General features: G+C 38.5%; 1 long non-coding RNA gene across 1 annotated transcript; it reads right to left on the bottom strand.

The window, feature by feature from the left end:
- Positions 1-1500: 1500 nt before the first annotated feature.
- On the bottom strand, positions 1501-5944 carry LOC127870317 (uncharacterized). Its single transcript, XR_008044756.1, has 5 exons — positions 5861-5944; positions 4084-4187; positions 3694-3780; positions 1923-2026; positions 1501-1619 (listed from the first exon to the last, which is right to left on the bottom strand). It is a non-coding gene; the product is annotated as an uncharacterized LOC127870317 (long non-coding RNA).

Raw genomic sequence — 5944 nt, 5'->3', positions numbered from 1 at the left:
CAGGTAAAGCCATGGACCAAGACAACTACCCTGGGGGACACTACACTCCAAAGAACGTGCCTCCGATAAAGCTGAATTAACACTTATGCGACAGCTTCTTGGACGAAGATACGAGTCTATCCAGTTTAGTGCCGTGCCACATGCACCGTATTGTTTTTGCAACACGTCTAGTAGAATGTCATGATCGACTGTATCGAAGGCAGCAGTCAAATCAATGGCGATATGGTTTGATATGGGGTTTTTTTATGTTAAGAAACCAACATACATACACACGTCGAAGCACTTCCTAACGTCACTCAAAAAAATATGTTCAATTGTTTACATTTGTGAAGTGCGTGGAATGATTCCATCTGCGTAAATGGGCAATAAATTAGTTCCAAAGAGTTGCATTTAAACTCGCAAGTTTGTGCACGATTTATCGTACATTTAAAAGTCATATTTCTTAATTTAATGCATGCGATCTTAAATATCCAATCAAATATACGTTGAATGCGTTTGTTCGGTTTTATCTATTTAATAGACAAAATGGAGGGCTGAGCTTTTCGCAGAGTTGTAGGTTACGCATGCGCAATTGATTTCCTTCTATATTACATATAAAATAGTTGATGTTCGATATCAATTTTTACAGTGACCAAGCGTTTCAACACTATATCAGCATACATCATTGGAAAGATAAATGCACAATCTTTTGAAAAAAATGCATGCCATCAAATTCTATGTGTTGTAACTCAAAATATTTACCTTAGAATAGGCACACCAGTTTTGACACATGTGGAGGCGACCATTTTTACTCAAATCGTATGACCTACTTTCAAAGCCGGGAACCATCAACAGAAAAAGTAGAGCACAAAAGTGGCTCTTTTTCTTATTGCTTACAAATATACCTTCAAATTAATACCAAAACGTACCATTTGCATTCTATTTTACAAATCCTAGGCAGCATTCACGGAACAATGTGTGCTATATATCAAATTGACTGCATGTAACCCTGTAAACAGGAGTTCCGGTTTGGGGTTATGTGACCTTTAAGGGAACCCAACCCCTTCAAATTTGAATTAAAGGCACTTTTCCCACAGGTATAATCTGTTTTGAGAAAGATCACAAAGTTCCGGTACAATGACACACATATTTATTCATGAAAGTTGCCGTTGAAAGCGTCATGCGTAACAGCGTTTCGCGTCAAGAATTAAGGTTGAAAAGCCAAACTTGGTTACATCATACATGCAGCACTTCGACTCCATACAAGTCATCACTTTCGATTCTAATAGGCAAAGTTGATGTAACAGATGACTGAATAAGTGAAAAAAATCATCAATGGCAATATTTGTGCATCGAAGCAGGTTTTGAACAGGTTTCGCACAAACTTTTTTTTTGGGGGGGGGGGCACATTTTAGGTAAAATCCATGTAGAAGCAGCATTTCTGATGTCATTTGACCCAACAAAAGGGCTTGCTTGCATGGAAAAACAACACACTTGAACTCCTGACTCAAAAACGTCATCGTCAAACATGAGCTTTAAGCATTTTGCCATACCTGCACCTATGATTCCTAGGCTCGAGTTCCGTCTCGGACAGGCTCCGGAAAGTGTCAGTCTGGCCCGGGTGCTCGATTCCGTGTAATCTGAGAAAACAAAAAGGTTTTTTGTGCACATTTACCCATAACGGTGCCAACTTATGTAAGTGGAATACAATTAGAGTAAGCTTTCAATAGTCTTTGTTGCTTTATTTGCTGCAAATGGATAAGTCACCACGCCGGAATCACATTGTCGGGCACACTGGCAAAGTTATCGCCACAAAATGTTGTTTCAGAGCTGCAGTAAATGTAAAACACCCAATTTTGTTCTAATTTTGGGGACAAAAGTGTGCCAAGATATCAAAGAAATCATTTTACAATATATTTATTTGTAAATAACGGTGTACTAACCTACAAAGACACCGATCCTCTCGACACGACTGGGCGAGTGTTGAGGGCTGTCTCCGAATCAGTCATGCTGTACAGTTTTTGATGGCCTGTCAATTCAGCCGGACCTGTAAACCAATGGGAAGACAGTTCAGGCAGAGCTATAGACCCAATATGACACCGCCTACAAATGCACGCTTAGGTTTACGCATAATAATAGTGATAATGAGGTAACTTAAATACAGATTCCCTGGTGTTTTTCATGCGTGGTCTATAACAACAACATTCCTCCAGCAAAGAAAGCATAATACTATTATCATTTTTGTGTTTTCAGCTGAATACTTGATTTTGCTTGAACTCAGCAAGATATTCAAACATGAAAAATAAGGCAAAGTAGTGTTATTCTGAGTATAATTGCCTGACGAGGTTGAAGGCGAAGGCACATAGCAGTGTCGGTCCAAAATTGGCGGGCATTTTTAACAGTAAAAGGTTCAAAAATTAAACAATACTAATAAATACAGATGAAATAAAGACATGCATTAGGTTCATTTTTGAGATTTATGCAAATTAATGTGAAAATGTCACTGAAAAACAATACCGAGTGTTTAAGTAGTCATTGAATATGTCTCCGGAACAGGTTTCGGTGTGATTTTCCAGCATTTACCCCTCTTATGACCCCAAGTGCTACAGCCCAATTGCAAACAGCCCTAATTTGGGTCAAAATGACATCTGGCAGTTATGTTTTGCAATACAGAGAGTTTTTGATGGTCAATTGTCAAAATTCTTGCAGACGACTAACTTGGTCGGAAGTTCTTAAAGGTTACGCATGCGCAATTAATTTCCTTCTATATTACATATAAAATAGTTGATGTTCGATATCAATTTTTACAGTGACCAAGCGTTTCAACACTATATCAGCATACATCATTGGAAAGATAAATGCATAATCTTTTGAAAAAAAATGCATGCCATCAAATTCTATGTGTTGTAACTCAAAATATTTACCTTAGAATAGGCACACCGGTTTTGACACATGTGGAGGCGACCATTTATACTCAAATCGTATGACCTACTTTCAAAGCCGGGAACCATCAACAGAAAAAGTAGAGCACAAAAGTGGCTCTTTTTCTTATTGCTTACAAATATACCTTCAAATTAATACCAAAACGTACCATTTGCATTCTATTTTACAAATCCTAGGCAGCATTCACTGAACAATGTGTGCTATATATCAAATTGACTGCATGTAACCCTGTAAACAGGAGTTCCGGTTTGGGGTTATGTGACCTTTAAGAGAACCCAACCCCTTCAAATTTGAATTAAAGGCAATTTTCCCACAGGTATAATCTGTTTTGAGAAAGATCACAAAGTTCCGGTACAATGACACACATATTTATTCATGAAAGTTGCCATTGAAAGCGTCATGCGTAACAGCGTTTCGCGTCAAGAATTAAGGTTGAAAAGCCAAACTTGGTTACATCATACATGCAGCACTTCGACTCCATACAAGTCATCACTTTCGATTCTAAAAGGCAAAGTTGATGTAACAGATGACTGAATAAGTGAAAAAAATCATCAATGGCAATATTTGTACATCGAAGCAGGTTTTGAACAGGTTTCGAACAAACTTTTTTTTTTGGGGGGGGGCACATTTTAGGTAAAATCCATGTAGAAGCAGCATTTCTGATGTCATTTGACCAAACAAAAGGGCTTGCTTGCATGGAAAAACAACACACTTGAACTCCTGACTCAAAAAAGTCATCGTCAAACATGAGCTTTAAGCATTTTGCCATACCTGCACCTATGATTCCTAGGCTCGAGTTCCGTCTCGGACAGGCTCCGGAAAGTGTCAGTCTGGCCCGGGTGCTCGATTCCGTGTAATCTGAGAAAACAAAAAGTTTTTTTGTGCACATTTACCCATAACGGTGCCAACTTATGTAAGTGGAATACAATTAGAGTAAGCTTTCAATAGTCTTTGTTGCTTTATTTGCTGCAAATGGATAAGTCACCACGCCGGAATCACATTGTCTAGACCACTGGCAAAGTTATCGCCACAAAATGTTGTTTCAGAGCTGCAGTAAATGTAAAACACCCAATTTTGTTCTAATTTTGGGGACAAAAGTGTGCCAAGATATCAAAGAAATCATTTTACAATATATTTATTTGTAAATAACGGTGTACTAACCTACAAAGACACCGATCCTCTCGACACGACTGGGCGAGTGTTGAGGGCTGTCTCCGAATCAGTCATGCTGTACAGTTTTTGATGGCCTGTCAATTCAGCCGGACCTGTAAACCAATGGGACGACAGTTCAGGCAGAGCTATAGACCCATTTTGACACCGCCTACAAATGCACGCTTAGGTTTACTCATAATAATAGTGATAATGAGGTTACTTAAATACAGATTCCCTGGTGTTTTTCATGCGTGGTCTATAACAACAACATTCCTCCAGCAAAGAAAGCATAATATTATTATCATTTTTGTGTTTTCAGCTGAATACTTGATTTTGCTTGAACTCAGCAAGATATTCAAACATGAAAAATAAGGCAAAGTAGTGTTATTCTGAGTATAATTGCCTGACGGGGTTGAAGGCGAAGGCACATAGCAGTGTCGGTCCAAAATTGGCGGGCATTTTTAACAGTAAAAGGTTCAAAAATTAAACAATACTAATAAATACAGATGAAATAAAGACATGCATTAGGTTCATTTTTGAGATTTATGCAAATTAATGTGAAAATGTCACTGAAAAACAATACCGAGTGTTTAAGTAGTCTTTGAATATGTCTCCGGAACAGGTTTCGGTGTGATTTTCCAGCATTTACCCCTCTTATGACCCCAAGTGCTACAGCCCAATTGCAAACAGCCCTAATTTGGGTCAAAATGACATCTGGCAGTTATGTTTTGCAATACAGAGAGTTTTTGATGGTCAATTGTCAAAATTCTGGCAGACGACTAACTTGGTCGGAAGTTCTTAAAGGTTACGCATGCGCAATTAATTTCCTTCTATATGTCATATAAAATAGTTGATGTTCGATATCAATTTTTACAGTGACCAAGCGTTTCAACACTATATCAGCATACATCATTGGAAAGATAAATGCATAATCTTTTGACAAAAATGCATGCCATCGAATTCTATGTGTTGTAACTCAAAATATATTAACCTTAGAATAGGCACACCAGTTTTGACACATGTGGAGGCGACCATTTTTACTCAAATCGTATGACCTACTTTCAAAGCCGGGAACCATCAACAGAAAAGGTAGAGCACAAAAGTGGCTTTTTTTCTTATTGCTTACAAATATACCTTCAAATTAATACCAAAACGTACCATTTGCATTCTATTTTACAAATCCTAGGCAGCATTCACTGAACAATGTGTGATATATATCAAATTGACTGCATGTAACCCTGTAAACAGGAGTTCCGGTTTGGGGTTATGTGACCTTTAAGAGAACCCAACCCCTTTAAATTTGAATTAAAGGCACTTTTCCCACAGGTATAATCTGTTTTGAGAAAGATCACAAAGTTCCGGTACAATGACACACAGATTTATTCATGAAAGTTGCCGTTGAAAGCGTCATGCGTAACAGCGTTTCGCGTCAAGAAGTAAGGTTGAAAAGCCAAACTTGGTTGCATCATACATGCAGCACTTCGACTCCATACAAGTCATCAATTTCGATTCTAATAGGCAAAGTTGATGTAACAGATGACTGAATAAGTGAAAAAAATCATCAATGGCAATATTTGTGCATCGAAGCAGGTTTTGAACAGGTTTCGAACTAACTTTTTTTTGAGCGGGGGGGGGGGGCACATTTTAGGTAAAATCCATGTAGAAGCAGCATTTCTGATGTCATTTGACCCAACAAAAGGGCTTGCTTGCATGGAAAAACAACAAACTTGAACTCCTGACTCAAAAAAGTCATCGCCAAACATGAGCTTTAAGCATTTTGCCATACCTGCACCTATGATTCCTAGGCTCGAGTTCCGTCTCGGACAGGCTCCGGAAAGTGTCAGTCTGGCCCGGGTGCTCGATTCCGTGT

This window comes from Dreissena polymorpha, chromosome 2 (assembly GCF_020536995.1).
Source record: "Dreissena polymorpha isolate Duluth1 chromosome 2, UMN_Dpol_1.0, whole genome shotgun sequence".
Lineage (NCBI taxonomy): Eukaryota > Metazoa > Mollusca > Bivalvia > Myida > Dreissenidae > Dreissena > Dreissena polymorpha.
The sequence above is the reverse complement of the archived record's forward strand: the minus strand, read 5'-3'. Positions and strand labels throughout refer to the sequence as shown.